We start from the raw sequence: 27,596 nt of genomic DNA on the forward strand, positions 1-27,596 counted from the left end.
CCTTTTTTTCCCCCTTTTTTTTTCCCCACTGTCTCCAAGCCAATTCACTGTTAACAGTTCCATGTCAGCTAACCTGTTAGCTCAGGGTCTCATTGCACATTTGTGATAAGTCTTCTTGTTTCTAGCACCCCAAACCCTCAGCTGCTAATGGAGGAAGTGAGAGGATTGTAAAACAGAAGTAGCATGTGCAGTTGCTTGCAGCTCTCTTCTTCCTCGAGGTTTAGTTGCACAGCCAGGCAGAAAAATATTAAAGCTGAGCTAAGGGAAGGCACGTGCTAGGCTGGTTTACCTTAACACCAGACATCCTGTTATAATTTCTGTGCTGACATGCTGCCTCAGACTTGTCCAGCCTGCTGTCTTCTGCCATGCTAAACTTGGTAAGAGCTGGAAAAATCTCTTGTGATTTACAAGAGAGTGATGACGGTGAAGGAGAAATCTATTATCCTTTTGCTCTAAACCTGGAAACAAGAGTCACATCAGTAAAAATGAAAATTGTAAAGAGTACCTCAGAAACAGGACTTCAATGGCAAAAATCATGGATATTGGATTTAGGAAAAGTGTTGGTGTGTTGTGTTCTGTTCTGATACCTCTCTGAGAACTGCAGTCAGAAGTGCCACTCCATCGCTGTAGCCATGTAGTACATGTTGAACCTTCTGGTAATCAGGGAGCATAAGCACCCTTCAGCCCAGAATATCATTCGTCATAAGCCGCAGCAAAGAAATAAGAGGAAATGCTTATCCTAACCAGGTTATAGGCATCAATTACAGGTCAGCGTTTACCCTGCTGTTGACCCAGATCTGTGAAAATAGCTAGAATGATCATTTCCCAAAATTCTGATCTTTCTTGCGTAGTTTTCTAAAGTAGGACCAAGAAACACAAAAAAACTGTCCCAATTTTGGTGCTTGGTTGGGTTTAATTTTCCACAGGTGTCTCTGCTTTCAGTATCCATCAATCAGTGTTACATGTGCTTTAAGTCAAAGCTGCCATGAAGTGCATCTCCCCTTGCTTGTTGTTGGGTTTGGGATGGGATTATTTGGGGGGTGGGGGTTGGGATTTTTTGCTTGTTTTATTTTCTTTCTCTCAAAAAAAAAAAAAAAGAGGTACGTTGTTTCTTTGGTGGCCTTTACGATCATCTTTTTCTTCACTATTTTTCTTTACTGGCTGTAGTAAATACCTAATCATTGCTAAGCTTTCATTTCAGAAGTTACAACTGGAAGACTAATGTGGAAGAACTGTAATCAATAATGGCAATTCTTATTAGATTAAGTTTAAAAGTCTTGTAGAGCAGTGTAATTCAGGAGGCTCCTTTGATAGATAATTTGTTCTTAGGAAGAACAGTTTTCTCCAGTAACATTTTTCTCGTTGGCTGGGGGAGGCTGATCCACTTGTCATTTTGTAGAAAGCAATCAAGTTTCAGTTTTAAAGAAAAATGAGTATTCTCATTTTTGGAAACTAATTGCAGTCCCTTTGATGTGCCAGTTACCCTGATTTATCTGACAGGTGGTATTAAATGGCGTTATATCCATTACTTTCATTTGTCTGTTAATACTCCAGATTTTTCTTGTAGTATGATAGGTTTCTTTGGCTTCACTGTTAACACATGAACAAACTGTATCATTATAAGTACTTTCAATCCAGTATGAATTGGGTCTGGTTAGGGTAATTTACCCTGTCCATGCTGCATCATTGTGTTTAAAGCAACAACCTTTAAGAATGCAGAGGTTTAAAGGAAAAAGTATACACTGTAACTTGTAGTGAGTCTCTTACTGACTCCGTTACATTTTTTGAGCATGCCTTAGAGTTGAATCCACCATTTGCAACAATTTACAGAATATAAAATACATAGCTGACAGTGGACTCATAATTTTGGTTGTTTCTCTTACGTTCAAAACAAAACACCACCAAAGGCTGAAAGTAGCGATGGCTGTTTAAAAGTATTAAATCTTCAAGCTATGTGAAATGCTATTGCCATGGATTCCTTTTATAACAGCATGCTTGTCTCCTGGAAATTATGCTATAATGAGGTTTGGTTTATATATTTTACCCCTCTCCTCATTAAAGTGCTGTCTCTCAGAAGAAGCGCTTTGTGTTTTGAAATACTGCGCGGTTAAAACGAAGGCAGGTTTATAACGATTTAATGTACTTGGGAGCCAAGGTTTTGCAGCTTTATGGCAAAGATGTTTTAACAAAGGGCTTTATGGTAAGGGTGTGCTGTATTTTAGTCAGGCAGTTGCTCAGGGGAAAATTTTCAGTGTGAGCACGTCACAACAGCAAGGAGAAATTCAGAGGGAAAACGCTTCTGAGATCCAGTCACCAGCTTGACTGATATTAAGGGTTAATTCTTTGTACTTTCAAGCCCTGATTTTTTTTTATTTTGTTTTTTTTTTTTTTTTGGTTTGGTTTGTTTTTTTTTTTTTTTTTTTTTTTTGGTTTTTTTTGTTTTTTGTCTTTCACTTCTTCACTCAAGAAAGACAAAGCCTTCTGCCATATAATGTAACATGACAAGCAGGCCATTTATGCTTCCCATTTTTGTGCTTCAAGGTAGGGTGCAGGAGAGCGTGCTGGCAACAGCCACAGGTGGGATTATTACACCCTCTCAGAATGGAGCTTGCTTTTTCATCCTTATAACTCCAATAGTCTTTATTAAAATTGTACCCTAAAAGCAAGGCATTTTCTGAGTGTTTGTGGTTTGGAAGTAGAGAGGGCAGCAGTTCAGAGCAGTTGCCCATCCACTGCAGCAGAAGACATGTCCTGGATCTGCCTGTTTCACTGGGATACACTTAATATCCCATAGTTTCCTGAGAGCCAGGGGGTTCTGCCATGGAAAACAGGTATAAAATTACTACCAGACATAGTTGTTTCTGGAGCTTCTCAATAGGAACTCACTGTTATAGTTATTAAAACAGTGCTGGTGTAGAGGTTTAGGCAATGAAAAGCCCTTAGAAAGGGCCCTGGTGGCAGCCAGGAGATATCACCTCTCATCCTTGAAACAGTGCGAAGAGAAATTGAAGCTGATTCCAAGTGTTTCATGTTATCATGTGTAGCACCTTCTCTTATTCATAGAAAATGGTGTTTTATTTTGCTTGAGCAGTCTTCTCTGTGTCTCTGTGCCCTCAGGTGGGCTGGTAATGGGTATTTTGCCCTAGTGGGCTCCAGCTTTCCAAGCAGAGCTCCAGGTTCCTGCTGGAGAAACCCAATACCTTTCACTTCTCCTATGTGTCCTGAGGAGTATTTCCCCACAGGTGAATTAGCTGGTATTTTTCCAAGATGAACATGGCTTCATCTTTTTGATGGCACTATTAACTGTTTCTGGTTTTCTTTGGATATGTTACACCACTTCCTGAGTTCAGTGCTGCTTGCTGCTGATGGATTTTGTTCGCTCATCTCAAGAGGGAGGATGAATGTAATTTGGAGCAGTGTTTGGGGGCCAGGAGGAAGGTTGGTTAATCTTGACAGGGATCAAAATGTGGCGGCAGTTGAGCCAATAGCACCTCTGTCTGAGGGGATGGAGGACTGAGTGCTCCTCCCCTGGGTTTGTGCTGTGAGTGGATCCCAGCTGGACTGCTGAGCACGTGGAGGATGTCTGTAGCATCAGGCTTGATTTTGAAGCAGTGGCAATAAACCAAAGACTTTTTCATCCTGTTTGCAGTCCCCTGGGCTGTGCAGTCCCAATGTGTGTCATCTTCTATTAGTCTCGATGCAACCAATGACCTTGTTTGTGTGAGCACATTAAGCACAACATTAATAGCTAATTTGACTACTTTGGATTCAGACAGGCTGCAATCCATCACTTGAACTCTCCTGATAGCAAATATGGTTGGATGGGATTAAGGAGAAAGGATAAAATGCCTGCTTGGGCCATAACTCTAGGAAATTGGAAAACTGCTTGTAAGCCTGTGTGGCTGATGAAACTGTAGCACTTGGTGGAAGCATGTTCTTCACTGGAAAAAAAAAAAAAGCTGCAGAAGTGAGAAGTGTGTGGTCTTCATAGATGTTTGTTCAGCCCTCTTCCTGCCTGTCAAATACTGGCATGGTAAAGGAGACCACCAGGATACAGAGGCATCTTTTAGAGGATGTTACTGGGGTAAGTTCTAACCTGTTCCAGTTTTTGGATCCCTTTTGATCCCTAACAGGATTAGTTTCAGGATGGCAAAGATGAATTATGAAGCAGATAAATAAAAATGGTAGACTGGCATATAGCTGGACTGGAAAGTGCGGTCAGAATAGTTCTGTCACTGAAGATGTTATTTCCATTAAATGTTTTGAGATTCAATATTGATTTCAGTGAAATTGCCCTTGAAAACAGATTTCCTCCAAACTTTCTTTTTTTTATATTTGTTTTGGAACTATTTTAGGAGGCAGAAAAATGAAACTCCAGCTTCAAACAGTTTTTATGTTTTGAAATGGGCTCTTTTCACTGTATGAACAATTTTTAAAATATTATTGTTATTTGTATTCCAGTCATGCCTGTGCACTCTAGTTATGGGCTAAACGTCATTTTGCCAACCACAAGGCAGACTGGGGGGGATCAGTTTGCCTGAAAATTCTTTAGGGTGTATTTCTGATGGGCTGCATTGATTGCCAATGCCTATTTGAAGAAAAACCCAACAACATTCTCATTTTACAATATGTTGGCTGCCTTTTTGTTAAAAAAATTATAAATAAATCAGCAGATTTTCCACGAAAACACATATGCTTTCTTCCTGATGAGCACGATGATGCACGAAGAATCCTTGCAAGAGGCCTTGAGTTTCCTTCAAGTAGACAGTAGGGCTGAGGTTGAAACTGAAATTTTAAATAACTCTCTTCTTTAAGAAGGATGTTGCTGGAGCCTTGTTAGCGGAAGAATTGCCATTTTCTGACTAATTTTTTTTTTTTTTGCCAGCATGGGAACAAAGAAAGAAGGGAGGAGGCAGAATAAAAGCCTGTGTGCGTGTACGTACAGAGGCTGCAGCTCTCTAGACTGGTAATGGTATCTGGAAAGGGTCCAGGCTGTTGTAAATATGAACTTTTGTCAATATTCCCCAAGCTTCTCTGGACTCTAGGGTGGGCTTTATTAGCTGAAGGTCACACCATTGTGCTGTCTCCCTCTCCTGAGACCTCTGATACCTTCCTGAAAGGACAGCCCATTATCCCTGGGCTTAGAAGCCAGCTTTCTCTTCAGTGGCGCTGAAGCTGATAAGCTTAAGAGGCATATTTCATCCCCCCACTGCTGCTTTCAGGAAACAAACAGTGTTTATCGTTCCTGATTAATTCCACTTGAACAAAAAAATAAAATAGAAGGCATGTGTGTGTGCACACGGGACGCAGAGCTGAATTTTTTTTTGAGGCTGTTCTTGTGTAAGGTCAGCTCACAGCACTGGCCACAGCCAGCAGTGTCTGGAGCTTTGCTTTTCCTGGGTGCAGTGTCCAAAGATGGATTTAGTAACATGAGAGGATCCTGGGCTGCAATCAGTGTGAGGAGAAAGGGGTGGAAATGGGGATGGGGTAGCAGCAGCCTGAGCATCAAGGTTGGAATTGATTTGTGGCAATTAAGCATTAAGGTCTGTGAGAGCAGGCCCACCTGCTGGGAGATTGGCTTTCCATCACCTGGGGAAGATGAATGGCCCCAGGAGGAAAAGGGGCAGGGATTTCATACTCAGCTACCTGAAAAGAATCGTAAAACCACCGTATCTCACTTGGGTATCTTGCAACCCTTTTTATCACAGCTAAATCCCTTTGCTGAGAGTTGTATGCAAGCAAGTTGGAAAATAAAAAATGCTAGTTGTTGCTGCTTTTTCTCCATTTCTCTCTTTGGCTCTGGCTTGAAATTTGCTAGGAGGCATCTTACTGACTTTCTTGTTAGTACTCTCTCAGTAGGACTGTGTTCCATACATGGCTCTCAATTTCTCACGGTTATTTTTTTTCCCCTTGTACAGAGATTCAAAGTGTGGAATTACTAGCAATGAATAACACATGCAACAAGTAACATATTGCCCCTCTGTGCTGATGCAGTACGTGAAGCACCCAGGTAGTGTGTCCCCGTGGCCAGGTCACCCACCCATGCTGTGTGCTCCTCTCCAGCATGCCCTTGATGGGCAAGGCACCTCACCTGGCTGTGCATCTTGAGGTTCTCGAGTGGAAAACGGGAGTCTTGGCACTGTCCACAGTCCTGTTCGTTTGGATGAACGTGTAGGTGCAGCCCAGGTCAGATCTTTTGGTCACAGCCCGAGTTGGGTCACAGATGGTCTAAGTAATGTGTGTTGCATCAAATATTTATTTCACATCCAGCATGGGCTGTGTTTAAACCAGATTCTTGGTACTGAGATTACAGCTAGCTTCATTTCCTTTGTCAGAACAGAGATGGAACAAAATTTTAAAACAATTTTGCAAATCTATATTTAATTTTAACCAGTGAGGACTATATTTAAAGACAGACTTTGGTATTATGGCTCCAGTGCTAACGTAAACAGAGTCTGATAGGAAAGGCTGTAAAATAATAGGGATATTGGTCATGTTTGGGGGAAAAATAAATTTCCATAGCAGATTTCAAACTGGAATGGCTCTGAAGGTTTGGCTGGACAAACCCAACTAGCATTTCTGATTTAAAATTGCTGTAGTAGCACGTAGTGGAATGGTAGGCCACTAGTAGCATTTTTTCAAAGGTAAACTACACAAGCCTTTCTAAATGTGGACGCTTACTTTTGGGAATTGGGTTAAACTTGTCATTCTTCACATGAAATAGAATACATTTAAGTTTTAGATGAGAACCTCCTTAGATATACTGCAAAAAAGTAGATTTGAGGAAGATCATTATCTAGTAATCTTAGTGAAAGCTGCATATCTGGTTCTTTCTCCAGATGGGTTAACATGGTGGAAAGATTTTTATCAGTCCAGTCGTGCACCACAGACTGCAGTAGCATATGTACTTGCTTGGACCCCCGAGTTTAGTGATAAGTGAAATGTTAATATATGCTTGGCAGAGCAAGCTCTTAATTTCCCTTAAAATGGAGGGGGCAGAAATGATCTCATCGGACAAGATGTCTTTGGGCTACTGCCCACTGTTAGGTATGTCTTAGACAGGGTTTATTTACTCGGTGTAGGCAGATTATTTCCCTTTCCCTCCATAAATCTGGCCTGCGGTAACGGTTAGCAAAAGAGCTTTCCACCTCCTGTATTGCAGGAAACATTTAAGCTCTTGTTGAAATATGAAGCTCCTTTCCTTTATTAAAATTAAGAACCACTTTCTCACATGGCAAAGTGATAATAAAGACTGAAATTGGATCTATAACTTCATGAAGAGAAAAAGAATTTTTTTTAAGACAAATCATGCATGGTAATGCCTTCATTGTTCTCTCGCTGTGTTCTTTGTATTGCTTAACTCCCTGCGAACAAAGAACCCATAACTGGAATTGTAAAAATAATCCAAGCATTTAAGTCAAAACTCAAAAGGCCCTTGGGAATCTCATGCGAAGGTGTGCCCTTGAAATGGTGGTTTATGAATTGTCTGAACAGGTTTGAACATCCTGGCCCTGAGGAAATCTATGGGAATTTTGCTGCTGACTTCAGCGGGGTCAGGATTCCAGACTTGGCGCTTTGTGCGCACTGCCGGGCATTGAGCAGAGCCGCCTTTCAGCCTTTGAGAAAGTCTGACTCCCTCCTCACAGGCAGGCGGGAGATTTTCTACTTGGTTGCACTTGTGAATTCTAGTTAAGGGAATTGCTTTTGGTCCCTCCATCTTTGTCACTTACTTAAACAAACATGCAAACTGGAAACATGCACTTGCTCAAGCTTCAGCAGCGAGTGCCTCCTCGAGGTCTCTTGTTAGTGATCTAGAACTTAAACTGATTGGGAAAGTGGCTTTAAGATGAGGTTCAGTCGTGCTTAAAGGAAACCAATTGGGCAGAGAGATGAAAAATTTTACTCGTACTTGCCATTCAGATATTTGAACCCAGCTAGTTTGAAGTATGAAGGTTCGGTCCCTGAGCTTGAACACAGATCAGTAGGGAGGTTGTAAACTGAAGCAATGAGTATTTCTTCAGCAGTTTATTGCAAAATAAAGGGGTTTTGGAAATACAGGGCTATCCGGGGTCAAAGTCACTGGGAAAGAACCTTTCTTAAATAAACAATGAGGGAATTAGTGTGAAATTTGCATGTAGATTCAGATAACCCGGGCCCTTAAAAACCCAATTGAACATAGATTTAGCCCTGTTGAGGAGGAGACAGAGCCACAGGACCTCTCCCAGCCCCTCCTACTTCAGTGACTCTGATCAGATGTCTCATCCCTGCCAGGGTATTCAAGCAAACCAGTGGTTTGTCTGGCTCTGATGGTTGTAAACATGGACATTATCTTCCTCTGTCATGTCACAGTCCAGGGAGAGGAGGGGAGAGTTACCAGAGTTGGAGGGAATTTCCCCATGTCCCCAGTCTTCCCCATTCATGGTGCAGTGGCCAATGACATCATCTGTTGTTTAAGAACTGCTGTTGATAAAATAAGCTCTGTATTTAAAGAAAAACAAAACCCAAAGAAACCATATTCCTCAGAAATATGATCCAAGGCACCAAGAAAATTGGCACACTTCAGTTGCCTCATCCTAGTTCTCCATCAAGAGAAAAAGTTAAGGAAAAATTAGCAAAGAAAACTTTCTAAGCTTTCAGCAACAATATCCCACAGACTGCTGTTCATCCAGAGTAACCCCACAAAGCTCAACAACCTGGTTTATAGCAAACTTGTTTTTAATTAATGCTAGTAAAATCAGGTCAAAAATGTGAGCTGTGTGGCACTCGTGTTGCTCTCACTAGCTGGAAAGGGGAGTTGGAAAGCTACATCCCAGGTATATCACAAGATCGCATTTAGACTTCCCCGCTACTCAGGTTCGTAGAAATGTTGCAGTGGCAGAAAGATTGGCTGTAACCTTTCTGTGTTTAGCTGTAATGGAATGTGCAAAAGCTTGAAAATTTCTGGGAGGTGCCTGTAGAGGCCAGGCCGTTGTGTCAGCAGGAGTATGTGTTGAAAGCTGCTCAAGAGAGGGACACTTCTTAGAATAGTTTGCAAAAAGTAACAATCACAGCCCAGTATGGACAATTAGAGAATATTAGAAGTAAATGGTTATTTTTTCCCTACTTTTCTTGCTCAAAAAGAAGCTTGGTTGTTCCTCACTGTAGCTGTGTCTTGAGGGCTTTCCTTAATGAGCCATCTCTTTCTGTCCAGTATGGAAAGAAAAACAAAAGAGTTGGAGACCTTCCTTTGTCTCCATGTGATTTTAATCTGATTCATTCATTCCTAATCATCTTGAAGGATTATAAAAGCAAAACCTGTTAAATCTTGATTCTTACTTCTTTTCTTTCTCTCCCAAACATAATTATTTGTTCTTTTATCATGTTGCATTTCTTTACCCATGAATCAGCTGCCTTTTTATTTTTCCTCTCTATAACAGAAGTCGGGCGGGGAGGGAGGGGGCGATGGGAGCGCTGCTTCCTTTGATTCGTTCGACACACAAGTGTTCCTTGGCCTTTCATACTGAGGAGTGGATGCAGCTCTTGAACAAATTGGACCTACTTGTTTGCTGGCCTAGGCCATCTTGTTATCCAGCCAGCTGTGTTTTGATCTTGGAGGGCCATTTGAAGATTAAATTGAGACATCTTTTGTTACTATTAAGTGCAGTAATTAAATCAGCTCAGTGTTATTTAAGTGTGGAAAATGTCGCTTTGCTGGCCCATGGGTGTCTGAAGTTGCCATTAGACAGCTGTGTTGCTTCCAGTGCTAATGATGAAGAGGTAGGAGGAAAGAGCCAAGTGCTCTCCAAATAATTTTCACCTCTTTCTGGGTTATGCTGGATCCCCTCCCTACCTTTTTGTGTGCTGTTTCTCCTCAGTCTCCTCAATTCATGAAGAACAAGGTTTTTGAGAGGGAACTTGAGCTTTGTCGGGTGGAGAACTGGCAGCAAGTGCCCAGTCCTGAGCGGAGGGTGGAACGGCGTGGCTGAAACATGCTGAGTTCCCTGGATGGCAGCTGCTGCCCCATCTCTGAGTTTGCAGTTGTTGGCTCTGTGAACAACAAAGAGGCTGACCTAGCAGGGTGGATCTAATAAATGAGCAAAGTTGATTGCCTCCCCTCTTCCTCTGTGGTGGGAGTCTGCCAGTCAAGTCAAGCACGGCGAGTACATTTGTTCCCATGAGGGTCATTGTAGTACAATTTGCTGGTGCAGACTGGCCTGACTGTGAAGTGGTGGCACCTGGGAGTTGTGAACTCTGGCTCAGGCCAGGGCTGCTGGTATCATTCAGAGGTCACCTGGGGCTTACTAGGGCAAGTCAGTTGCCCTTCCCCAGCCCTCTTTGCCTGCTGCTTGCTGAGCAGATTGCTTTGAGAGAGGTGGCTGGAGGTGATGATTGGCAGCAGGGAGCGGAGCAGACAGACGCTGGAAGAGAAAGTGAGAACCTCAGTGGGAAAGGCAGTTCTTCGGAGGTCGAGTATGTTTTAATGCTGGGTTAAGTTGCACAGCAGTATTGGCTCATTGCTACTGGCAGCACTGATCACTTGAGCGTTGCCTTACCCTTCCCATCGTGCCCTTCAGAGCCCTGTCTTACCTCCTGTGTGCACCTGAGCGTTCTCCTTGCTGCCCTCGCTCCCTGGCAGGGCTCAGCCACAGCCGAGGCAGAGCGTGCTGCTCCCTGCAGCCCACGCTGCCAGCCTTGCAGCTCCTGCGCCGCCTCGCTAGCCTGGCCTCCGCCAGCCTGGCCTCCGCCAGCCTGGCCTCCGCTAGCCTGGCCTCCGTTAGCCTGGCCTCCGTTAGCCTGGCCTCCGCTAGCCTGGCCTCCGCTAGCCTGGCCTCCGCCAGCCTGGCCTCCGCCAGCCAGGCCTCCGCTAGCCTGGCCTCCGTTAGCCTGGCCTCCGCTAGCCTGGCCTCCGCCAGCCTGGCCTCCGCCAGCCTGGCCTCCGTTAGCCTGGCCTCCGCTAGCCTGGCCTCCGCCAGCCTGGCCTCCCGGATGCCCCCGGCTCTGGGCTCCCACCCCAGTAATTGCCCAGCAACATCTATTTGCATTGCTTTTTTACGCCGCCGTGTTTTATGGAGGGGGAAGTGTGTTTGCACTTTGTGAGTGTTTCTGAGCTGTGGCAAGGGCAGAAGAATGGCAGATGGGTGGGGATGAGAGAATCGGGAGCGTGATGAATCTGTTTTTCTTACCTTGTTTAAAACTGCCTGTTAAAATTCAGCAGCCGCACCTCCCATCAGCCTAATGGTGTCTGCCATGTTGCGAATACACAGTCATTAGTTGGTCCAATTCATGCATGCTGAGGTAGGAGGGTGATGTGAATGCAAAGGAGCTGCAGAGAATGGGAGCTGGGGGGGCAGGGGAAGGAGGGGGAGAAGCTTGGTAATACAGTGACAATGAAACATACGGTAGTCACACTGGAAAACTTTCTCCTTCATTAGCAGGGATCTGTTGAGTTTCTGCTCACATTAGGGTAATTAACACAAGTACAGATTGTTGAACATCTGTGCAGTTTAACTATATGGCCGGTTCCCAGGCTTTAAACAGGGCTGTGAGGAGCCAAATGCAAAGCAGTATGAAAAGCCCACACACTATTCATTTTACTGAAATTAGCATTTCTGGATGAAAGCTGATGTTGCACGTCGGCTATAAATTTTCTCTGGTCTGTTGCCAGGTTGGCTAATGATCTGAGGTTAGTGTTTGTTAAAAAAATTTTAAAATTTGTTACTTTTAATGTTCTGGAGGGGAAGTTTCTTAAAAGGCAAAACAAAAACCAAGCAAAACAAAGCATATGGGTATATTATATGTAATGTTCTTCTAATCTTTTTCCAGTGGAAACTCAGGAAGGAATTGCTGGTTCAGCCTCTCTCAGAGGCTCTTGGCTCCATGAAACTACCAAGGGTTTTTTAGTATTTCGGACCAAACTGCAGTTTTAATTTTCTAGCCTTGTAAATGCCTGGGAGGCTCCGCTTACTGTGTGTTGTAGACATGAGCTGTGTAAATGAAATGCAGAATTCTGTCTGCAGGATAGTGACTACACAGGTATTGCTTCTCCACACATCATCATATTTATGGACAGTCTTCTGCAGTGGTTATCCCAGAGGAGTGTTGTGTTGCTGTGACATCTCGAAGCTTCCTCCTTGCTCTTTTTACCTTGCCCAGCTGAGAGCACACATTTTTTCTGCAGGTGGAATTAAGTGTGTTCAAGACCAGGCTGGATGGGGCTTTGAACACTGTGGTCTAGTGGAAGATGTCCCTGTCCATGGCAAAGGGGCTGGAACTAAATGGGCTTTCAAGTCCCTTCCAACCCAACCCATTCTATGCTTCTGTCAGTTGATCTGAGATGGGCAGCCCTTATAGATGGGACAATTAGTGTGCCATGCATGCCAGGAAATTTTGTCTAAATGGAGAAGACTTTTGTGTGTGAAGATAAAAAGCCTACCAATGTGTGTAAAAAGAACAATCTTCATTAGCACTATTTTGTCCCTGCTGTTTTCACTAAGTAAAAAATTTGTTCATAGTGGAGTTTTGTTTTTTTTTTTAAGTGTAATCCCTGTGGGCTGATGTGAACAGAGCTAACCTTTGGAACACTATTTAAATGATAAAAGGTTTGTATATTTTTTTGTTTAATTGGGAAAGGAAGGGGCTTGCTGTCTTGCAGGAAGTGTTACCCTTACCAAGAGTGAGTGACTTGATCCTTCAGTTCACCCTCAGCTCCTGCTCTGTAATGGCTTATGCTCCAGCCCAGAATTTAGTTTGGCATCACTTGAAATTGTTGGTGAAATTGTTGCACTCACCAGCTCCTCAAAAGTCTGCTGGCAAACATCAGAAACTGTCAGAGCTTCATATTCTTTGTGACTAAAAAAACCTTCTGGGACCAAAATCCAATCTTCAGATTCAGTCCTGCAAATGTCTCAGCCTCAAGAGCACCATCACCCTTGTCTCTGTAATTCAGCCTCATAAATGGTTTGTCATTGAAGGATCTCTTTCAGGGGTGAAAGTGTCCACACAAGACAGGCTTGCTGAATCATACAAAACTCTGGAAGTTCAGTTAAATATGTGGTGTATTTCTGAAGCACTGATCTAGTCCAAAATTAAATTTAGTCTGGCCTACTAAATTTTGTAATAGTTTTTCAGATAATTATGTGTGTATATGTGCACACAGGTGCGCACTGGTTTAGTTAGGAAGGGAAAAACTGAGTGAAATGTTCAGCTACATTAGACTTCTTACCTTCTCCACAAAGGATGTCAGAAGGTGGCATGTTGCTTGGTCACAAGAGCTCGGAGAGCATCTGTTACAAGAGGCTGACAGAGGGCGTTGGCCCTTTCAAAGCAGGGTTGCAGTGAACTGAGCATTGAGTTTTCCTCTGTGGTGGTCCTGCTAAAAGGGTCCTGACTCTTTGGATAAGAAGTACTTGTTTAAAACTAAATTGGAAGAAAAAATTACCCTTACTGTTACTGTTTGGTTTTTTTCCTGGACTCAATAATAGGGTTACTTTGAGTACTGGCAGAATAGTGTGACTGAAGTTAACGAGGATGTTCAGTCTTAACCATGGTTAACATCTGTGCTCCATGGATTTGTACCCTCTGTATCTCTGCTTGGATTTTATTTCATCTCATTCAAGGAAAACCCAGCTCTGTGCAAGAGAGTTATGCTCAGAAAAAAACCCAAAGAGTATTTCTTTTAAAATAAACAGACAGATCTGGGTTATTTTCACTGTTAGGTAAATCAAACTCACCTATTTGGGTATGTGGAACTAACCGTGAAATTAAAGGGCTTTTGTATCTGCAGATACACAGCCAAAATTAAACAAAATTTTTCTTTATTAATGCCCCATCCCATTTCAGCCCTGCTTTTTGAGAATATTTTCCACAAACCAGACTTAAAGTGCCAGAAAAAGGCAAAGGATCCAGAGAAGTGGTTTTGTGATTTTGGTAGGTAGGAAAACTGCAGCTGGTGAAACATGTCTGTCAGCCTTCAGTTACATGGCTGTATCTGAGAATGTATGTGTAATGATTTTTCTAGCAGAATTTTCCAGTATGTACTGGAATGCACTGAGGAACTTGAAGACATCGTTTTTAAGGTCTCTCAAAGTTTCTTTGGAGTTTTCACCTCATGTATCACTAAGCCAGCTTCTGTGAAGCAGCAAGTTCTCTTGTGCTCCTGCTTTGAGCAGGCAGATGTATTTATTTAGATACCTAAAATAAGCTCAGAGAACTTGACCCTGTTGTTAGTGCAGGCTGCCCATCCTCAGGATCTCTCAGACCTTTATCAGACTCCAAACTGAGCGTGTCTCGCTAACTCTGCACTTGTGTGGTTGGAATTATCTCCATTGTGTAGATGGGAACACTGAAGCAGATTGGAAATTACTTGCCCCGGGCCATCTAATGCTGACAATAGACCACACAGTCCCTCGGCCTCTTTCTGTGCCAAAACTATTCTCTTGTGTCTGCATATGGAAAAAACAGAGTAGATCGAGCAGAGAGCGGTATTTGTTGTGATAACAATGTGCGTTGGGTCCCAAAAGGCCACTGGACAGTGATGGATACATGGCTGTGAAATTAAAATCACCCAGAGATGCACAGGAGGAAGGGCTGGAGTGGTCTTTGGGCAGGGGAGCCGGCAGGGAGGTGCAGCCAGCAGCGGGCCGGCAGCCCCTGCGCCAGCAGCGCATTTGCATTCTCCTGTCAGGGAGCTGGAAGCTGCCACCGAGCAGTTTCTACTCAGCCTGTGCTGGCCTTGAATTATGCATGACCAATTTATCATGCCCCCAGCTGAAAAACTAATTGTGTCCCTGGGATATATTTACTAGAAATTGTAGTTTGCTGTGCTGGGGTCCCCGGAGTGTCCGGCAGAGCAAACGACTGGGAAGTCAGAGCATGTTCGGAACAGGACTCCTGGCTCCACTGGAGCCTCGTGCTGTTGACAGATTTTTCACTTCGATTGCCTTTCCAAGGGTTTTCCCCCTCCTTCCTGTTTTTTCACACTGCATTACACTTAATCGGGCTGCAGGAGTCCTTCCAGTAGTCTCCAGTATTAAAAAGCACACGATGTGCCTGAAAAAAGGCAGTTTATTCAGGAAATGCCAGCCAGGTTGGGAGAAGGGGGCTGGTTTCCTCTGTGGGTGGTTTTACTCTTCTTTTTTTTATAAGCACAGTGTGGCTTCATATAATGTCTCCAATTACCATGAATGTCCCCTCCCTCTCCAGGTCTAGAGTGATGAGATTCCCTAATTACTGTCATTTGAGCAAGAGGTTCAGGAGGAGAGAATTTCTTTTCCTCATGCAGAGCTTGTGGGGTAGGCTGAAGCTTGCAAACTATTACCACCAGGTCTGTCGAAGGAACATAAAATGTCCCAAATGGAGTTTCTCAGCGGTGAAGTGACAACTGCCAAACCTGTATCAGGCTGTAAACCCCTCATGATGTAGTGCTAAATCATAAAGATCATCAGTGGGGGCGAGGTTTGAAAGGGAAGGAGGCAATTCACTGATAAATTAATCACCGAGTTCAGTCTGTCCTCCCCCGCTTGTCACAGAAGGAGGATGTCAAGGAGTTAATCACAGTAAAGGAGTCAACAGTAACAAGATTCAGAGGCAGAAGAGCCCTCTGGAATCTCTTGTTGCCTTTCTGTTCTCCTCCTTGTCTGACCTCGTACATTTCTGCCTGATGCGGAGGAGCCACATCTCCAAGGTCATCAGGAGCTGTGCCAGCTCTGTCTGCATGGCTGCACTGCTGGCAGCACGGGCACATGAATCACAAGGCCTGCTCTTCTGAGAGGCTGGGAGCCCACAAGCCAGGGCTTAGGAGAGAAGGATTGCTCCCCTGCCCCTCCACAATGGGCAGGAGCCTTTCTTCTGTCCGGGCCAAAATGGGCTGTACACTCCATGGCCAGGCCGGGCTCTCCCACTGCTTTGACAGGATTCACTGCATGTCCTCCTGGGAACAGAGCTGCAGGGAGTGTGAACTGGGCTGGAAGAAAGGTGCTGGCAGAGGTGCGTTCTTAAATAAATTTAAGATCTATGAAGTAGTTTATGCAAACTGTAGCATGAGAAGTTGAAAGACCTGAAGGTGGTTTTACATAGTTTCTGAGTGCCACAGATCTGGATCAGCTTGTAAACATTCAAAAGCTCTCTGCAGCTTACCTCTTTGTAGTTCCCCAAATTTGTATTCATCATCAGTTCCCCAGAAAGATCTGGTGAAAAGATTTGTCTAGGTGACTATACGTCTTGCTGCGGAAAAAGTAGAGCAGATCTGCCATGTGATGAAACCATGCTCCTCTTTGCTGAAATATGTGATACAACCAGCATAAAAGTAGATCTGAAGCTTGTAAGATCGTTTCAGAGGGAAGGCATAAACAGGTTTGTCCCTGTATGCTGCCAACCAAAGCAAAACCAATACAGAGTACAAGGTTGGCATGAACTGCCAAATCAGGACTACCCACAGTTTATCTCCTCAAACCCTGGTGAATGAGAAATAGTCACGAGTCAAGAGATGTCCTTGCAGATCCCACACTCTAAGGTTGCCTTGCTCCCTTGAAACTGCTGATTTCCAAAGAGCAGTGGGCTGGTCATGGAGCACAGTGGTTTAATGAGTCTGTGCAGAGGGACAAAGGAAGTTCTTGAGCTGAGCTGTACAGTGTTTGTTCCAGTCCGTTTTTTTGGAGGATATTGTAGCACTTAGGAAATTAACTGTGCTTTTTGAACAGTGGGCAAGAGCACAAGACAGACGGACTGGCAATAGGATGGAGACCACTTTGATGTAGCAGCATTTGTACTGGTATGGAAAAGGGTAGTGTGCATCACAGCATCTTTTGTTAGTTTTTTTTAGCTGTGGCAACTCAGTGTCTGGATGCCTTTGCCCTTTCATCGTTCAGAATGAAACACTTCAGTGAATCCAGGTTATGTTCCTTTTGCTAGTGTTTCTTGTTAGCTCATTAATGATCTTGCTAGGTTTTAAGTGCCTACAAATGTGAGTTCATGGATAACTTCAGTTCAGGGCAGCCATCCTTGGCACAGTGTCCTGATTCTTCCTATTAAAATCTTCCATGTTTTCTTCTATTCCAGCCCCTGTTAACTTGTCATTATACATAGAGGGGAAAAAACCACTGGCACTGTGTTGCCTTATGGATATTGCTCTTCCCTGAACCTGCCTCTTATGCTCTTTCCAAGGGACCTTGTCTGGCAATTCAGTTTCTGGGTGGCTCTACTGGGGTTTTTTTCTCAGTTTTATTATTCAAGCACTTTTGGCTTTGCTGTTTTTTGTCAGTCTGTTGCTGTGCTGTTTTCAAGTTGCCTGAGCTGTTTGGTTTTCTCTCGTTTGCTTTGCTGCTGCAGTGGAATGAAAAGCTGCAGCGTTGTTGGGGAGGGTCAGGTGCAGAGGAACCAGCAAACAAGCCGTGGCAGCAGCTCAGAAGATGCAAAAAGGTGGTGAAATTGGGGTAAAATAGAAGTCAGTGACCCTTTTATGACAGGCTGCATGACAGAGAGTGACACTCCCCTCACTCTCTTACATTCTTCTTACCCAAAGGTCCTGTCCTCCATCCTTTTCTTCCTCCTCCTCCTCTTTCCTTCCTGTAGCTAGGATACGCTGCAGTGTCAATTTTCATTTAGTCCTGTGCCTAAAGTTATGTAAATAGAGAAAAGCAAGTTGTGATCACCAAAGGGAGATGTGATTTTAAGAAGGGATTTTTTTTTTATTCGTGCTGAAGTGTTGAGGGGAATTACACTAACATCAGCTGCAACTTAAACACAGTACTTGCTACCACAGTTTCAAATCAGTGTGAACTTAGCTAACACACCATTCTAGACTGGGAATTTTGGGGGGAGTTGGATGGAGCCCCATGTTCTGAGCATTTTTAAAGTGTCACCATGTTTTTCCCAGTCAGGAATGAGAACTAGCAAAAATAGATGGCGGAAAGGGAGCAACGCATTTTTCTCATAATACAACCATGGAAGCATCTCTGGAGCCATGTGCACGTACAGTGGCACATCCACATCCCTGGCTTAGGGAGCTGTGGAGGAATTCTGAGGCGGGGTGAGGGGGGGTGGCAGGGAGCAGGAGAAAAAACCTCGCCGCTCTAAGAAATCCTGAAAATGTCCATCAGAAACGCAGCGAGTATTCAGAGGCTGCTGGAAGCGTTCCAGTATCGGAGTCTTTGTCTCCATCCATCAGAGGCACTGCAATCTTTGTGCCCCCAGCTTCAAACAAGGGCTTCACGCTGTCCTTGCAATCTGCCTTTATGCAGCGGAGTGTGGAGGCTTCTAATTACGAGGCCGAGCGGCGCGGCGGGTGGGGAGCCGTGCTGCGCCCCACAGCCGCGCACCTGATTATCCGTTGCCGAGGTCGTTAGAAGGGTTACTCCTGAGTTTAAGCCTGCTCTGCAAGACCCCTAATTATATGCTGCTCTGCAAGTTGCATTAAAAAGAAATTGTTGAAAAGACAAAGGACAGAATAACATTTCCTCCCTCGTCTTCCCCTCTCTCCCCACCCCCCCCGCGGCACACACAGACACACTCCCCCACCTCTCCCTGCTGGGCCCAGAGCTACTTCTCACGCTTGAGTTGGTGCAAGCTCTGATAAAGCCATTGAAAGATGCAGCAGGGAGACAGAGCGCTCCCAGGGACAGAGGGAAGCAGAAGAGGAAGCCGAAGTAAAATGACCCCCTCCCAGGTAGATACAGCCAGGCGCTGCTTGCTGAAGGAGTTGTCCCACAGAGCAGAATTAGAGAAGAGATTAACCGTCCTTTATTGTTTTGTTTCACTTCCTAGGGAGCAATGTAATGTGGTTTCTTCCATCGTGAAAAACCTGCTTCATCTGGAGCTCCGGGAAGCCTGAATCACTATAGATAAGGCATTCAAAGTGCAGTATCCCTTGCACATGCTGCCAGTTCTCATTTTAATCTCCCCAGACATCAAAAAAATTAAAATGTAAAATTCTAAGCTATGCAGTTGAGTGACATGAAGGCTGCATTTGCTGCAATGCAATTTGCAAATCTGGGACATGCACACATGTGTCCATTCCCGTCAGAGATAACAGGTTTATGTGTGCTTTCCATGAGCCCATGAAGTGTACCACTAGCAGAGATGGAGAATTGAATGGGTTCTTCATTACCACATGACTGGGCTGCTAATGAAACTAAACCCAGGTTCAAAACAGTAGCATCAAATATTTCCAGCACCTCCTGGTGCAATGGTAACATTTTCTTGTTATTTCAGGGGTATCTGCAGTACCAAGGGCAATGTTTATTTCAAGATTGTTGTTTCAGGGGTGGGTGTTTTTATTACTCTCTGTGTTCTAGTTGTACCTGAAGGCCTGAGTGGCAGACCAGGATTTCACCATACTAGGTTCTGTACAAACATGGTGGGGAAAAAAGTATTCTGTGCTGCAGATAGGGGTTTTTTGAGATGTGGCTATGAAATTTTTCCATTGCTTCTGTAGCTGTAGAGAAACTCATATTTGAACAGGAATTTCAAAGTCAAAATGTCAAGGTTGGAGTCACTTCTGCAGTGGAGTACCTTGCCGACTCTGTCATGTTGTACTGTGCTCTAATCTGTGAGCTTTAAACCTTGCTCGGTCTCTTGGATATCTCAGCAGCAGTGCTCCATTGTATGCTCTGTGTTTCTTACTAGTTTGGCTTCATTTCATTCTGGTGCAGAGCACTGAATTCACTGCCCACCAAGGCACTAACAGCAGGGGAACTTCTGCCCCTCCTGTCTCATGAGGCACTTCTTTTTTTCCCTGCCCATGTTTTTGTGTGTTCAGTTTGTCTCTGTGTAGTGAGGAAGGTCCCTGCAGCAATCTCTGAGGTTCTTATGGCTAAAGAGAGCGGAGGTGCAGCCATGCTGGCAGCACAACATGTTGTTCCCATGCCTTTGCTGGCATTCCCTCCAAACCTGTGGCCCAGGCACCAGGGAAGGGTTGGATGTGCTTTTCTTGGTCACCTTGTGCTCACCCGCATTGCTCCCTCCAAGGCAAGATCCCAAAGCATTGAAGGATCACTTCCTTGTGTTAGTGTTTAATGTGAACTCACAAGCCTCTCCTGTGTACAATGTGAAATAATCCCAAACCCTAAATCTGGTAACCCCAATTTTTTTCTCTTCATCAATTTGACATACCCTTTGCTTGCTCGTGCCCTGCTTTTCACTGCTGCCTCTTGAAACATGTCTTAGGTGTGGTTATGGTGGGGCATCGTTCCTGGCTACCTACCCAACAGCAGGATGAAGATGGCTCTTTTCCCACCTGCAGGTTTATATGGCTTTTATGTTTTGGCCAGGTGCAGGAGTGCTGCTGCCTGTTGAGTAGCTGTGATACTTTCCTTGTCCTGCACACTATTCAGTGAGTCTCTTGTTGGCTTTTCAGTTTTGTTCTGTGATATCTCCCTGCTTTAAAAGGTGCAAAGAGCAATCACGGTGTTTTCATGCATGGTTTGTCGTTTCTTCAACCCCAAAGTCCCCAGAGTCTGCAAGTTGAGTCATTTTTCTGCTGCCAGAGTTGTGCAAGAGGTTTCCCTCTGGAGACAGCAGAGAGTCTTGAGGCTTTAGCCATGTATTGTTGAACAGTATCCAGAGTAAGTGTCAGTTTGAAGTAAAAGAACTTGAAATCTAGAAGCAGGGAAGATAAAAATTAATTTGATTATAGTGCTTTTCAAACCCCATACATAGGCAAGATAATGAAGCAGGCAGCGTGTTCAGCCATAGGTCACTTAACTCATGTTTGATACCATAACCCATGGTCATGGCTGCTGCTGCTGCTTTTAGAACACAGAACTCTGATTTCCATCTGCCAAGGAGGGGTAGAAGGAACCTGGTGTCTCGTTTGAGCCACTACACCTTTAATGTGATCATTTTCCCTGTCTCACAATCAGAAGTGTCTAAATTCATACCTGTCATCTCAGAAGTCTGGCTCTGGTTCAGAGGTCACCTAGATATGAACTCAGACAAGCCAGATAAGGCTCACTTCACTCCCTTTAGACTGGGAAAAGGGTAGCTACGCATTTTTTGTATTTTACCAAGCTTTTCTTTCCATTGTGTGAAAATGGTTTGGGGAAACAGATAAGCAGTGGCTGAGATCAGGTGTATGTTTGTACTAGTGGAGGTGAACAAAGAGTGCTTTGATAGAGCTATATTTCTTCATTAATTACTTCCCTGTTATAAAGGCTAGATCTCCTGGCTGTAGCCCAGGTAGATGTGAAATATCCACCACAAAATGCTGCAGTAGCAATGCAGAGGTATACTTGGGTTTATGAGACAGTGATAAAACAGGCCCTTGAAAACACATGTGCCTGATGCAAGCCCTGGCCCTATAGCTGGTGTTCATACTTGATGACCTTACACACCAGAAGGATTTCCTGCAATGCATTTTGACTCCAGTTCCACCCTGGACTCCTTCATTTTAACACAAAAGAACTGAATACTTTACAGTGGCTGTTGCAGATTTATGTTAGGATGTGTTTGTGGCAATTGTCTGCATCCACTTCAGTTTGTGGTGTGATGAAGTGTATTAAAAGAAACTGGTCTGCAAGGACTTGGAGAGATCAGGGAGCGAAGGAAGGGATTCAGATGAGACAATGAATGCTGGCAATTATCTGAATTTCAATGGAGTGTCTTAGCTGGGACTTCGGGAACGGTAGTGAGTTTTTCTGTTTGAAAAACTCAAGACAAATCTCTTCCACTCCTGTACAGCTAAAGAAAATGTTTATATTTGAAGTAAGGGATGAGCAGGTGAAAGAAAGTGACTCTATCAGTGCCAGCCCTGAGCCTTACTGTAATAGAAAGTGTAAAGTCATGGAGTCAGTGGTCATGATTCAGAGTCAAAAGGTTACAGGATAAAAAAGAAGTGAAAAAAAATAGAGTTCCTTATTTGTGCCTTCTAAGTAGTTGAGCTTTCTCTCTGGCCAGCTGCCACAGCCTTAGGACTGTAACCAGCCTTGTGTATGGAAGGTTTTCTTTTCTTTTTCAGTTGATCCCTCAGTTTATCCCTCCCACTCTTTAGGATTGATACTATGCAAATATGTTTTAGAAACATTGTTAGTGGCTGCTGCTCTCGCCTTGTCTTCACCAGAACTTGTGCTGTGGCTGCAACTGGTGGAGCTGGGTGAGCAGAAAGCTGGGATGGATCAGTTCAGCAGAGGTTAATGCCACTGGTGTGCCACAAGAGCCCCATATTAAATCTGAGCCTTGCAAAGATGTCTGAAAGCCAGCAGAGCGGGTGGCTAGAAGATTAACTCTGCACAGGGACACTTTGGGGAGCAGAGAGCCACAATAGCACTTTCAGTGCCAGCTTTGTCCCAGCTGCCAGAAGGGACTTTGTCAGGGGACTCCTTTACCATGGCACTGCTCCCCCAGCTGCTGGAACAATTGCTTGAGACCACTGGCAGTCAGCATGATTAAAGCAGCCTTCAGGCAGCTTTATTTTACAAGGCCAGCTATCCAGGTCCAAGGGTTGGCTCAGCCTGGAAGGATGCAGAAGGAAGTTTGCTGTGTTGTAGCCTTCCACATCTCTTCTTCATCTGTGTTTAAGGGTCAGGCCTGGCTTTGTGGTTGATCTGTAGTCACCCCATGTTGAGTCCATTAAATGCTCCCAGTACCTCTAGGTATTGACTGATCTGACAGGACAGACTGTTTTTCCTTTGTACATAAAGGTGCCATTTAATTGAATTAATTGCCTAATCTATTGCTGGATGAACTGGGATTTTAGCTGTATGAATTAATAGTACAAACTAGGAGCGCCCTTAAAACTTAAACCCCTTTCCTTTCTCTCAAACTGGGTTGCAGCTGTTACATCCCATTTACAAACCATAAGTAATGGAACTGCTGATAACACAGTTACCAGTTCCATGTTGGGATTGAACTGCAGGATCCAAACAAGGCTGCTTGCTCAAGCTTCAGTTTCTTCCTTAGACCAGGTAAAGCCTTTCCTTTGCCTTTATATTTTTAAAAATGGGAGCTAGGAGGTATGTTTACCAAAGTGGTTTTTTTGTCCCAATGCGAATAGCCCTCTTTTGCTTTCCTCTGCTTTTTATATGTGAATATGTAAATATATGTAAATGTATACAGGGGCTTGGATTTACCCTCTTCGTCTCCCCCTCCCATGTATAATGTATGTGTTAAACATGTAATCATTAATCAACTTTGTGGGGAGTGGAGACAAGAAGGGCTCTTTGATGATAGATGTATACTTGTGACTGTGCTTGTATGCGTGTTTATTAGGCAGCACAGTGCTATCAAAAGAAACTCCAGGTCCCCAAGGATAAGAAACAGCACAGGGAACAAATGAAGAGGAAAAGAAATCCAACCCCTCTTACTGTAAAACCCTCTGTCTTCTACCATCTGTCTCCTTTTTTGGAGTGAAGTAAATTGGGGAGAGAGCTTTGAATAAGGTGCTTATTTGTAATGCACTGAAACGCTCATGAGGAACAGAAGCAAAGTTCTGGTTAATGTTGCCTCTGATGGCTGGGAGTGTTGGAAGCAGGATGACATTATGTCTTTTGTCTGTACATGCTGGAAGTGGTTTAGAGAAAAAAAAACCTTCAGGATATCACGCACAAGCACAACTATTTCTAAGGTTTTAATATCATGTTTGATGTTATGGAAGGCACAAATTAAAGGTGGTCATTGCCCTGAAGTGTTCATAATAAAGACAACAAAACCCACAGTGGTTCTTTGTGAGTACCCAGCTCAGAACATGCTTCAGGCTGCTCTCTGTTGTTGGAGGAGGACTTTGGGCTCTGGAATGACGTGTCTGGAGATTAAGGTAGAGGCATAGGGATGGACTTCTTTGCATTACTTGCATACAGCAGTAAGTCTTGGGACCTGAAAGCTTTGGGCTGGATGTAGAAAACCCAACATTTCCTTGGTTGTGCTAGAGGGGAGCTTAGTCTGGTAGAACTGTGCTTACGGTCTTGCACAAAAGTGTGTTGTCCAAAATGATAAAGTTGCAACAGACATGTTTGGGAGAAAAATTAAAAATCCAAAGTATTTAGGTGCCTTCAATTATTTTTTGCTATTCTCATTGAGCTTGTGCTTACAAGTGCCTATTTTGAGAAATACCTAGTCAAATAGATATTTTAAATGAGCTTAAAAAGTGGCTTTGGCTCATTGGGTGTAGAACTGCTGCACCGTTTGCTTTGTGTTCTTGCAGAGCTAGGCAGGAGACACCAAGGTCTGATTGGAAGCGCTGGAGTGCGTAGGCAGCAGCAGTCCCAGCTCCATCAGCCATCTGCTCCGAGTCCAGGAGCCCGCACCAGCCAGGGCACAGGGGAAGGGCTTGCAAGTGCATTCGTGGGGAGCAGCAGCAGTGAGACAAATGGGAGGCAAATGGGAAAGCAAAATTCCATTTTCTGCAGTCTGCTCGATGTAGAGAAGCTGATGGATTGGCTGCAGCATGCCAGAATCGTCGAGGTGTATCTGGTATTGTTTGAGCAAAGGAAAAAACCAATAAAATCCCAGGAAGGTTATACTCGACAACAGAGACATACATTTGCTTTGCACTAAGCTAGGCTTTGTTTATGATAACATACCCTCATCCATTCTGGCTATTTTTCTTTATTTTCTATTGATTTCCTCCTCCAATATGCCAGAGTCAGCACTTCCAAATTGTTTTACAGATAAGCTGAAAACCACAGAAATTCAGAATTTTCCTAAACTGTTGAATGTTCAGGTCTACATTTTTGGTTTTGGAGGTCTTTCCACCATTGTATTTTTCACAGAAGGAATAAACAAGGCTTTGCTTTAGGAAAGTGCTTCAGCTATAGTGAGATTAAGCACATACATGGAGCTAAGCATTTGATCAAGTGCTTTTCTGAATGCGCTTTCTAGAAAATTGATGTCCCTTCCACTGCTCTTGCTAAGCTAATCGGTAGATGCTGAGGTCTGATCAGAGTCCTTTGTGCATTTTCAAGATAGTGTCTCTGGAGGATCATTACACACATCCCTCTGCAGAGACTACAAGGAGATTGTCACCAGGAAAGTGTTTGTCACTGTGTATTAACATGCAGGATTATTCTGCTTCTTTCTTCACTGTAAGCTTTTCATCTCCTTACTAACCAAGCACAGTCGTGTCTGGGCTAAAATCACAAAGGTTTCTTACAATGCTCTGTTTGTGCTTCCAGTTCAGAAATAAACTCCGGTGAAATGAGCTGTTAGCGGTTGTGGGACTTTGGAAGAGAGGCAGGGAAAGGGCAGTGACTTCAGCCTCTCCTGCCACAAAGAGTCCAAAGGGAGATGAGCCAGGACCATGGCACAGGGGCCCAGCACTCGGCTCCTGGAGGTGCAGTTGTGTGGGGGGGTTAATGACCTGACAGCTGAACAGAGTTTTTGATGCCTTGGCCAACGAGCAGATGGTCAGCCAAGGAAGGGTCGAGTACAGCTTGCTCTCCTGTTCCTTCCAAAAGCATCTCCCGTGCAAAGCAGTGGTTGAACACACACCAGTGATGTTCCTCCTCCAGCTGGACAGCTTTCCTGCCCAGAGCCATGGCCATGCCTGTGGCAACAGCAAGGCAAGCCATGTCTCTGAGTGTGCTGGAAACTCTCCAGCTGGTGGCTGAGCATGGCAAGCATTAGTCAGTGACTGAAAAAACACATGCCCCTCAGACATCAGGAAGGGAGAAGAGCAAAGCCAGATCAGTGGTGCTCTGCACTTTCACAGGTCCATGAGCAAACGCAGTAGAGAGTTTTAGAACACAAAACAGACAGACATCTATCGCTCGCCGCAGGCAAATGAAACTTTATGGGTGAAATTGTACTGGTATACATGGAGAATTAACCTAGTAATTGCCCTGCAATTATGCCTCATCAAAGCAACTGCTGTTAGATGGCATGTCCTGCTACACCACCTTCCCAGTACGAGTCATGCATCTACACTTACAGCCTTCCATCCTTCTTGAGAACCACCAGACTCCAAATGGAGCAGAGCCATGTTTTTGTTGGAAATAGCTGGTTACTGATACAAGCCAATTACTGGAGATATTTCTTATAGCTTGTGTGTGAGGAAATGGCCTGTTTTTGTGGTCAGCAGTTGGCATGGTATGCATTTGACTGCTTTAATAGTTTTTGCAACCCCACCCAAATATTCACTGTAGTACAAAAGAAATAAATTTGGAAGAGCTGGTTGGGTGTAGCTGATCACATATTCACCCTATTAGCTTCAGCTGGCCTGTAGAGTTCCTACACCCAGAACATTGAGAACACACAGCTTTCTGAAATAAAACTAGCTGCTCCCTATGTCAGATCAGTTCATGTCTTTACAGACAGTTTCTCAACTGGATTTGCCAGTAACATCATTGGCAACGGCTCTGAATGACATTTTTTGTCCATTTAGGTTTGGGGCTTTTTTTTTTGTCTCTGATTGTATTCATAAAGAAAAAATTGCAAAGAAAAGAGTCAAAGGAAAGTCAAGAGGCATTGTACAAGAAGGAAAAGATTATAGCAGGGAGGCATAATGTATTGGAATGAAAGACTGTTCCCATCTATTGGGAATTTTCTCAAGAATGTGAATGTACACATCTACTAGAAGAATGGGGAAAGAAGGGCTGACACTTTGTGTGGTTCAGACAAAAGAATATAGATCCTTTTCCCTTTGCATCAAGTGGTCCATGGAAATTAAATTGTCCTCTAAATGCAGGGGGGAGTTCCTCTCCAGAATGGATCTCAGCATGGTGGTGACTGTAAAGAGGGTTTCTCTTCTACTACCCTGCTCCACAGGGCATTTGCTTGAAGAGCATAATTAGGATGTGCATCTGAAAAAACACACCGCCAGACAGAGATACAGTAACACACTGGAACTCAAGTGTATTTTAGTCTGCTGCAGACAACAGGAAAACTCAGATGAGCGCTGGCTAAACTTCCTTCCCATGAACTTTCTCTCATCATTTCTTCACATTGGCTTATTCACATACAGACCTCTTTCTGTAACGGAGAAAGTTGGGTTGTTTAAATGCCATGAAAGAAGTTTGATTTAAGAGGAAGTTTTAAAAAGAGAATGAAGGCCTGGCTGGTGAGGCCAGGAAAGCTTTTCGGGGTTTGGACAGAGGGCACAAAGAGCCTGGGTAGCTCTGTTGGCCCAGGGTTTACAGTGTGGCTGTTGGTGCCACAGCTGGTTTCTCAGAGCTGGGAGGTGCTGAAGGGAGTTTGTTGTTGGCCAAGTTAGTCTTAGATTGCGGGGGGTGGCGAGATGCAGTAACTGAGAGTCTTTTAGGATTTTTGGAGACAAGGATGAGAAGATTGTTTGTGAAAGCAACTGGAATGGGGCATGGAAAAATCCAGGAGGGCTGCTTTACCCACGGGTGAAACTCTCTCTTTGGTTTGGATTATAGCCAGTGGCACAGAGTAACAGAAACTTTTGAATTCATGCATCTGCTGCTTGGCCAGTCCTCTCTGGAGGCTCAAATGGAGCTGCCTGTTCTGGAACCATTTTAGCTCGAATCAGCTCCCAGAAGAAGGCTGTTAATAACTCATGTCTCATCAGCCTTCTCCTCCTTCACTCCACTCCCTAAAAACTGGGCTGGGAGACTGTGCAGGAATCCGGGCTCTCCCGGGCAGGCCAGCAGCAAGGTGACAGGCTGAGGTCATCTGCTAAAGCCATCGCTGTCCTGCAGAGCAACCACGATGCAGAGCACAGCCCTGTTCAC

The 27,596-nt window shown here is 44.2% G+C and overlaps 1 protein-coding gene and 2 long non-coding RNA genes across 27 annotated transcripts in view; 2 read left to right on the plus strand and 1 right to left on the minus strand.

Annotated features, from left to right (window-relative positions):
- Positions 1-27,596, plus strand: part of FBRSL1 (fibrosin like 1) — a 505,508-nt gene that overhangs the window by 410,717 nt on the left and 67,195 nt on the right. The window lies entirely within an intron of this gene.
- Positions 1,065-16,706, minus strand: LOC137484700 (uncharacterized). The gene is made up of 2 exons (XR_011004981.1): positions 11,163-16,706; positions 1,065-10,397 (listed from the first exon to the last, which is right to left on the minus strand). It is a non-coding gene; the product is annotated as an uncharacterized lncRNA (long non-coding RNA).
- Positions 18,314-18,987, plus strand: LOC137484701 (uncharacterized). Its single transcript, XR_011004982.1, has 2 exons — positions 18,314-18,640; positions 18,739-18,987. It is a non-coding gene; the product is annotated as an uncharacterized lncRNA (long non-coding RNA).

This window comes from Anomalospiza imberbis, chromosome 18 (genome assembly GCF_031753505.1).
Source record: "Anomalospiza imberbis isolate Cuckoo-Finch-1a 21T00152 chromosome 18, ASM3175350v1, whole genome shotgun sequence".
NCBI classification, from domain to species: Eukaryota; Metazoa; Chordata; class Aves; order Passeriformes; family Viduidae; genus Anomalospiza; species Anomalospiza imberbis.